A 10078-nucleotide genomic window follows, 5' to 3' on the forward strand; every position below is an offset into this window, starting at 1 on the left:
TACAGAGCTGAGTCAAGCAGGGCCAAACTGGGCTGGCTAACACTACAGAGCTGAGTCAAGCAGGGCCAAACTGGGCTGGCTAACACTACAGAGCTGAGTCAAGCAGGGCCAAACTGGGCTGGCTAACACTACAGAGCTGATTCAAGCCAAGCAGGGCCAAACTGGGCTAGCTAACACTACAGAGCTGAGTCAAGCCAAGCAGGGCCAAACTGGGCTGGCTAACACTACAGAGCTGAGTCAAGCCAAGCAGGGCCAAACTGGGCTGGCTAACACTACAGAGCTGAGTCAAGCAGGGCCAAACTGGGCTGGCTAACACTACAGAGCTGAGTCAAGCAGGGCCAAACTGGGCTGGCTAACACTACAGAGCTGAGTCAAGCAGGGCCAAAATGGGCTGGCTAACGCTACAGAGCTGAGTCAAGCCAAGCAGGGCCAAACTGGGCTGGCTAACACTACAGAGCTGAGTCAAGCCAAGCAGGGCCAAACTGGGCTGGCTAACACTACAGAGCTGAGTCAAGCAGGGCCAAACTGGGCTGGCTAACACTACAGAGCTGAGTCAAGCAGGGCCAAACTGGGCTGGCTAACACTACAGAGCTGAGTCAAGCCAAGCAGGGCCAAACTGGGCTGGCTAACACTACAGAGCTGAGTCAAGCAGGGCCAAACTGGGCTACTAACACTACAGAGCTGAGTCAAGCAGGGCCAAACTGGGCTGGCTAACACTACAGAGCTGAGTCAAGCAGGGCCAAACTGGGCTGGCTAAAACTACAGAGCTGAGTCAAGCCAAGCAGGACCAAACTGGGCTGGCTAACACTATAGAGCTGAGTCAAGCCAAGCAGGGCCAAACTGGGCTGGCTAACGCTACAGAGCTGAGTCAAGCCAAGCAGGGCCAAACTGGGCTGGCTAACACTACAGAGCTGAGTCAAGCAGGGCCAAACTGGGCTGGCTAACACTACAGAGCTGAGTCAAGCAGGGCCAAACTGGGCTGGCTAACGCTACAGAGCTGAGTCAAGCCAAGCAGGGCCAAACTGGGCTGGCTAAAACTACAGAGCTGAGTCAAGCCAAGCAGGGCCAAACTGGGCTGGCTAACACTACAGAGCTGAGTCAAGCCAAGTAGGGCCAAACTGGGCTGGCTAACGCTACAGAGCTGAGTCAAGCAGGGCCAAACTGGGCTGGCTAACACTACAGAGCTGAGTCAAGCCAAGCAGGGCCAAACTGGGCTGGCTAACACTACAGAGCTGAGTCAAGCAGGGCCAAACTGGGCTGGCTAACGCTACAGAGCTGAGTCAAGCCAAGCAGGGCCAAACTGGGCTGGCTAACACTACAGAGCTGAGTCAAGCAGGGCCAAACTGGGCTGGCTAACACTACAGAGCTGAGTCAAGCAGGGCCAAACTGGGCTGGCTAACACTACAGAGCTGAGTCAAGCAGGGCCAAACTGGGCTGGCTAACACTACAGAGCTGAGTCAAGCCAAGTTCTGGAACCATCCTTGAAAGGACAATGTGTAAAGAAAATATCCCAGCCAGTCCAGTCCAGTTGTGGTCAGCTCTGTTGTGTGAGTCTTGGTTCTCCATACCTCTAAATGCCATCTTTCTAGACGGTGCCATTTTCAAATAAAATAAAATAAAATGTAATTACATTTGTCACATGCGCCGAATACAACAGGTCTAAACTAAATTTAAAAAACAAATCAAATCAAAAAGTAACACAATAAAATGACATAACAATAATGAGGCTATATACAGGGGGTCATTCTTGAGGTAGAGTAGCTCTGCCAGTCAATGTGTGGGGGTACAGGTTAGTTGAGGTCATTTGTAAAGTGACTATGCATAGATAAACAGCAAGTAGCAGCAGTGTAAAATCAAAAAGGGGAGGTCAATGTAAATAGTCCGGGTGGCCATTTCATTAATTCTTCCCCCATTCGTTTGGGATTGAGACCTGCAGTCACCTTGATTTAAGACCACTTTTGAGAAGTGTTCCACAGGCAGTAAATCTATTGTAGAATAAATGGAACCTGGATCCATTTCATTCTATTAACATGGCTTGTGTGTGTTATAGCAGTAATGGGGTTAAACTGATATTAAAATGACAACTCCATAGGTGGGTACCAGGTCAGGGGAGTTCATCTCTGCTCCCAGCATCCCTGGGACAGTACTGATCAACATAGCTGACCTGATGCAGAGGTGGACCAGTGATGTTTTCCTCTCAGTGGTGAGACTTGTCCTTCCATTTGATACACTGTTAACTCATAAGATCATACAAGATGTTACAGGCTTATTGCATGTGGAAACAGACCTGCGTTCAATTACTATTTAAAATCATGTTGAATACTTAATAAGCAGTGCTTGATTGAGTTTGCCTGTTGTAATGGAACCAATAGAAAAGTCCTAAAAGTACAAACATCAAAAACTTTTCTCGTTCAGTTAGTCCCTCCCTGTTTCAGCTAATTATCTTCAGTTTGGTGCCTAGTGAATACGACTCAGGTCTCTATGGAAACATCAATGTAAATTCACCTTAGGTTTTTACTCCTCACTTTCCCTTTCAGGTCCATAGGGTTTTGCTGCCCCCTGCTGGAGACTGGAGCACAAGGCAGTCCCTGGCTTTCTTTGGGCAGCTGGAGGATGAGGACCTCCTCACCTGTTGTGACGGGTCCAACAAATATCCCCTGGTGAAGGCAGGGTCCTATCTCATCCAACGCTTCAATGACTTATGGGAGGCAGTGAGCATTTCCCATGTTAAGCTATGGAATTAATTGTACAGTATTGGATTGGTGTTGGCATGGGGTAGAGGGAGTTTACATATTCCAGTCATTTCCTTTTAAATCCATGAAGGGAAGTGGACAAGTTCAAACTTAGGAAGGAGATAATAGTTACACACCCCATGTGTCCTGATAACTACAGGAATTAAACCATATTGAGGTTGTCTGCTTTCTATACGGTTTGGAGAGAGAGAGAGAGAGAGAGAGAGAGAGAGAGAGAGAGAGAAAGAGAGAGAGAAATAGAGAGAGAGAGAGAGAGAAAGAGAGAGAGAGAGACAGAGAGAGAGAGACAGAGAGAGAGAGAGAGAGAGACAGAGAGAGAGAGAGAGAGAGCGAGAGAGAGAGAGAGAGAGAGAGAGAGAGAGAGAGAGAGAGAGAGAGAGAGAGAGAGAGAGAGACAGAGAGAGAGAGAGAGAGAGAGAGAGAGAGAGAGAGAGCCACTGAAGTCATTACCATATTGTCATTTTCTAACGACAGGGAGAAAACATGTAAAATCTAGAAGACTACTTTAGATCTGGTCAGAAGAAGCCTAGTGCACTACGTAGGAACAGGGAGAGATTTAGGACAGAGACAGTAACTCCTGTATGGAAATCTTCATTCTAATGAAAACATATCAATGGTTCTGAATGCCAACCAATACACATCAGAAACATACATCATGATTAATGTGATAGAACCTGCTCTTACCATGAGAAACAGATTCCCCAATCTTCTCCTCCTCTTCTTCATCTTTAATGTTGACATTCAGCTCCAATGTAGGGAATGTCCTCTTGGTGTAACGGTCAAGCTGTTGCTTTCTCCCGCGGTAGACCTGGATCATATCCCGTCGGTTACATTAAGCAGTCTATTCTCTGAAAATAGTCCAGACAGCATGTACCCAACAGTGAGGTCAGTGGGATTGGAGAGAGTCCCCTCTCCCTCTCTCTGTCAGCTGGGTAAACACCTCCCGAGTATCATTTCTTACTCGGCAGGATCCGTCCACGTTTTCGGAGGGCTCCTGGCAAGCGGGGAGTCGCCGACCCGCGTTCAATGTGCCGGTCCGCTTAGCGAGTGCGTCCCGCACGCCCCCATGTCTTCTTTTTTTTCATTTTCATATTTTTGAAAAAATAATTTTTCATATTTTTTTTTCTGCTTCAAAGTAGATTAAGTGAAGCTTCACCTCCATTCAGGCAGTTATCACACCCCCCCACCCGGATTCGACCCCACTGGTCATTTAAAGACGTGTTTGGCTACGGGCACGTGGTAAGTTATGCGTTCACCTGGTAGTCGTCTTTTTTTTCATTTTCATATTTATTAAAAAATATATATATATTTTTTTTTTGGTAGTCATTTAGCAGACACTCTTATCCAGAGCGACTTACAGTTAGTGATGCATATTTTCTTCATATTTTTTATTTTTTTTTATATATTTTTTTCTAGCTTCATAAAAAAACAAACGGATAAAAACCTGGTTTTCTAATATGTACGGGTTCATGAGGGTTGCCTAATCACACATGTGACATTTTGGAAGGATGTGACCTTTTTAACCCTTCGAAACAGCACCTATGACCACAATGTAAGGCACTTCCGGTTGTCAAAGGAAGCTGTAATTAAACACATATCCTCATTGGGACAAGCTCTTACAGAATCCTGAGTTTCAGGTCAATCCGTGAAAAACTAAACTTTTTACAGAGGGTTGAATGTAGCGTTTTCACTATCTGCTGGTGGATACATCTAAACCATGTTTAGGGTCAATCTTCCCACTTCCGGTTGCTCCAGGAAGCTTAAACTCAACACAGGTAATCCTTATAGTGGCCTGATGGGTTGACAAAGAAGACAGTTTGATATGGCAATATAAACCCACATAGGCATCAAGTTGAAGTTAGGGCAGCAGGCAATGTATTTCTATATCCCCTGTGGAGGCTGGCCACTCTCTCCCCCCTTTCTCCTAGCCTGCTGCACCTCATATGACATTTTGGAAGGATTTAACCTATTTGAAAAAAGTTGAAAGGCAACGTGGATCTACTGTGGTGTAGTTCTTCCCAGCATTGCAACCAAATCAGATTTGTATTACATATTGCCTGGAGTGATTTAAAAAGGAAAGAAAGCTCTAATCTTTACCCAAATGGTCTCAAATTATAGGCCTGATCACCCTAGACCAATGCCTGTTGGTAATTTCAGTAGAACCAAGCAACTCAAGTAGCTATTCAACCTCAAAACTACCTGGTTTTGCTATACATTCAAAACAGCAGTATAATGTGAAATTTTTTGTGGGCATTTAAAAATGACAGAAAATCTTTTCCAAAATGGTCTGCAATGAGCTGTACTCTCAGGCCCATGGGAGAAAGGGTTTTACTAGGCAGGGAGTGTAGAACAAGATGCATGGAGCTCCAAAGGTCACAAGGTCAATGTGGGCCTGCATGGATGTCAGCAGGGCATGAGGGAGAAGGCCCAAGTGAATAGGTGTGTCTGTGTGAGTGTGTGTGTGAGTGAACCTGCTAGTACAGTGGAAGAATGAGGCATCACAGTACTTTTACACCACTGGACTAACAGGAATAATTACACACCAATAAACACACTGTAATGTAAAGTGTTACATCATTCTCAATGATCAGTCAATACATACGGTATTCATTTCAGCTACAGTACATTGCATTCATTTCAAGTCCCCCCTCCCCCATTGTAGCTAATTATTTATAACACGTTGTACAGTTTTACAACCACGTATGTAAACAGGGTAGAATGTTACAAATACACATTGACATTGAAAGGGAAGCATGATTATAGATTCATATTTTAAATCCTCAGAATTCATACAGTATAGAACACCATATAGAAGACATAGACATATCATTACATACATTATAGAACACCATATAGAAGACATAGACATATCATTACATACAGTATAGAATACCATCTAGAAGACACAGACATATCATTACATACAGTATAGAACACCATATAGAAGACATAGACATATCATTACATACAGTATAGAACACCATATAGAAGACATAGACATATCATTACATACAGTATAGAACACCATATAGAAGACATAGACATATCATTACATACAGTATAGAACACCATATAGAAGACATAGACATATCATTACATACAGTATAGAACACCATATAGAAGACATAGACATATCATTACATACAGTATAGAACACCATCTAGAAGACATAGACATATCATTACATACAGTATAGAACACCATATAGAAGACATAGACATATCATTACATACAGTATAGAACACCATATAGAAGACATAGACATATCATTACATACGGTATAGAACACGATATAGAAGACATAGACATATCATTCCATACAGTATAGAACACCATCTAGAAGACATAGACATATCATTACATACAGTATAGAACACCATCTAGAAGACATAGACATATCATTACATAGAGTATATCATAGATGACATGTATAAATCCTTCCTTTATATTTCCTGTAACCCTTTCCATTCCAGTAGCCTTATTACTGGCTAGGGTTACTGCTGCTAGTACAGTGGAAGAATGAGGCATCACAGTACTTTTACACCACTGGACTAACAGGAATAATTACACACCAATAAACACACTGTAATGTAAAGTGTTACATCATTCTCAATGATCAGTCAATACATACGGTATTCATTTCTTATAGTTAGTGTCATAGCACAAGTTTAAGGCATTACAAAATTTATTAAAAGCATTATACAAATGTACTTCATAGAAACTGTTACCCTTTACATATTCTAACCACTCTATTTAATGTATTCCATATTAAGGGCCCTAACCTAGGAACACAAATATTTGTCTCTATTAACATTGTGTACAGTTCTCTCTCTCTCTCTCTCTCTCTCTCTCTCTCTCTCTCTCTCTCTCTCTCTCTCTCTCTCTCTCTCTCTCTCTCTCTCTCTCTCTCTCTCTCTCTCTCTCTCTCTCTCTCTCTCTCTCTCTCTCTCCCTACCTTTAACCCCACCCTTCTGGCAGAACCAGGAAGTCCCTCCCCCTCCCACAAACTCTCTTCTGTGGAAACGTAACTTATCTGATTCTTTGTGTCGTCTGTCTGTGTGAGAGTGAACAACCGTCCAAATGGCTCAGCAGGGAGTTCTGCTGGACCAGGACCAGTTCTGTTGTTCTGTCTGTCTGGATCTACTGAAGGAGCCGGTGGTTATTCCCTGTGGACACAGTTACTGTAGGAGCTGTATTGAGGACTGCTGGGATCAGGATGTTCTGAAAGGGGTCTATAGCTGTCCTCAGTGCAGAGAGACCTTCACTCCAAGGCCTAATCTGAGGAAAAATAACATGTTGGCTGAGTTGGTGGAGAAACTGAAGAAGACAGGACTCCAGGCTGCTCCCCCTCCTGCTCTGTGCTATGCTGGACCTGGAGATGTGGCGTGTGATGTCTGCACTGGGACCAGAAAGCAGAAAGCCCTCATGTCCTGTCTGGCGTGTCTGGCCTCTTACTGTGAGACTCACCTCCAACCTCACTATGAATCTCCTGCTTTCAAGAAGCACAAGCTGGTCAAAGCCACCGCACAACTACAATATAAGATCTGTTCTCATCATGACAAACTGCTGGAGGTTTTCTGCTGTACCGATCAACAGTGTATCTGTCTGCTTTGTGTGATGGATGAACATAAAGGCCATGATACAGTGTCAGCTGCAGCAGAGAGGACTGAGAAACAGGTAAGACCAGAACTACTTGTTGGTGACTGTTTGATAAACAAATAATTAAAGATACAGTAGGAACTAACGCTGTTTGAATATGAGATCATTCAAATTATATCGATCCACGGCAGAACAAATATGAACACAAACATTGATTATATAGATATGTTAACCCAGATTCTCCAAATGTATCACCATTTTCTAAAGTCAAACACCATTGTAATTCGTTATCAAAAACCCAATCAGCTCCCCTGTTTTGTGCACTGTTAAAACTATAATCATTCACATAACAACTTAATAATATAATTTCACACAGACACTTCCTCAACATTTTAATCCCTATCTTCTATGGGCCCTATGTCCCATTACTATACTATTGATCTACTGGACAAATAAAGCTTGATAGCTCATTGAAGAGTGATTCTCCACAGAGGCAGCTGGGGATGAGTCAGCAGAAGGTCCAGCAGAGATTCCAGGAGAGAGAGAAGGAGCTGAAGGAGCTCCAACAGGCTGTGGAGTCTCTCAAGGTGAGTATTGTTGACCAGAGGAGACACACCATTTCACTTCTCTCCTCCAGTCAGAGAGAGAGAGAGGCCCCTATCCAATCCCACTGGCTCCACTGTTGGGAACAGGCTGTCTGGACCCCTGTCAGAGAATAGACTGCTTAATATAACTGACTGGTTATTAACCCGGGTCTACTGCGGGAGAAACCATCATCTTGACCAAAAGGACATTCCCTATTGTTCTGACTGATTTAAAGTCGCAAGCGGCTCTACCTCTTCACATAACCATGAGTAACCATGAGCGACTCATGTCTGCTATACATTAAGAGGGAGCTCTCTCTCTCGATTCAATAAAATGGGCTTTATTGGCATTGGAAACATATGTTACATTACCAAAGCAAGTGAAATAAATAATAAACAAATCAGAAATGAACAGTAAACGTTACACTCACAAAAGTTTAAAAGGAATAGAGACATAAAAATAAATCAAAATCAAAATCAAATGTTATAACTCAAGTGCAAACAGAGTGAGCCATTCGCCAGACTGAGTTCTGGAGGTGAAATGGAAATGAATGAGGGAGAGTTAAGTGAGGTAGAAGGTGTGGTGAAGAGCTCAGAACCAGAGCCTGGCATCAATGGACATGATAAAGAAGAATCTGGTGCAGTAGGAGTTACATTGTTGGACAAAGTGGATCCATACCTTTTGGCAGATCCATTTGTAGTTTCAGGGTGGGTGGGAAAAGAGTTGGGTGCAGTTGAATCAGTAAAGGTAACCTGTAGTGGACTTGGGATATTTGTTTGTGTTTCTTCTGACCAGAGGGAGTGGGCGCTCCGTGTCACGCAACTTGGATCAAGATCTGTTTCTTGCTTTGCTCTTAGGAACAGGGCACCATTGAAAGGAGTGATTTCTGGGGTAGCGTTAAGTGTGGAGGTGGAGCAATTCAAGTTTAAGCTTCCTGGTGTTTGTGATGCCCTCCGTTTGGTGCAACACAGACCCGGTGGTGAGCGTGGTGAAACAGAGGAGTCACTGTCAGTCCTTTTGAGTTTTGAGTCTTTACCCAACAAAGTCATGGTAGGATATATCAGTTATCCTGTTAGAGCTTTTGTGGCGAATCCACTGCTTTGTTTCAGGTGCAACGTTTATGGTCAGCAGTTTGTAGGAGTGAGATCCAAGATGTGGGAAGTGTGCAGGTGGGCATGGGATAGAGGATTGTGTAGTTTCGGTGGATAAAGTTGTGTGTGTCAACTGTTGGGATGCCCATGTTGCTGGGGATCGGAAGTGTCCGGTGCGAGAGAGGCAGGTTGAGGTGGCTAGAGTCAGAGTAGTGCAGAAGGTGTCGTATGCTGAGACAGTGAAGGAAGTAGAGGAGGATGGGTGAAGGGTGAGAGATCCTGAGAGGATCCCTGTGAGTAGTAGATCTGTGCCAGCACAGAGGGATAGGCCAACGAGTGATATATGCTTCAGTAAAGTTAGCTTCTTAGCATTCATAGCAATGGTTATCAACTGTACCGCAGAAATGGAACGTAAATCACCGAAAATAGATATTGTGGTGGCAGCTGCAGAGAAGTATTTGGGCACACAAGATTAGACTTCAGAAGAGTTACAGGGTGTGTTGAGTGGTGGTGTCCCGTCCTCCCAGGCCGTTGGCATGGTGCAGGAGCAGATAGGGTCAAAGTAGTGGAATGGGGTAGTGGGTATTTAATGAGTGTTTGGTTAGTTGGAAGGTTTTTAATTAAATGTTCCTTTCCCCTTTTCCCATTTTGTATCACAAAGTAAAATAGATTTATATTATAGTCCAGTTGGGGGCGGTAATACAACATATTGGATGCCAACCGCCGTTAAACTCCAAAGAAGAAGAAACGTTACATTATGGCAATGTACATAGTCTCTACCTCTCTCATTCCATCATTTTTGCAGTAGTTGGTTGTGTGGGTCTCTGTCTGTCAGCACCCCATTCATAACCAATTGTTGATGGACATTTATAGAGCTCTGATCAGGACGCCAATTGATTACTGGTGTACAGTTTATGGAACTGAGGTAAAGACGGCTTCAGAAGCTGGACAGAATCCAGTATAAAGCTTTAAGGAGATGTATTGGTGCATTTAAATCAACATCTGTATGTGCCTTACTGGTGGAGGCAGGTGAGATGCCTTTGTATGTAC

The sequence above is a fragment of the Coregonus lavaretus genome (assembly GCF_964263955.1).
Source record: "Coregonus lavaretus genome assembly, contig: HAP1_SCAFFOLD_754, whole genome shotgun sequence".
Classification (NCBI taxonomy): Eukaryota; Metazoa; Chordata; class Actinopteri; order Salmoniformes; family Salmonidae; genus Coregonus; species Coregonus lavaretus.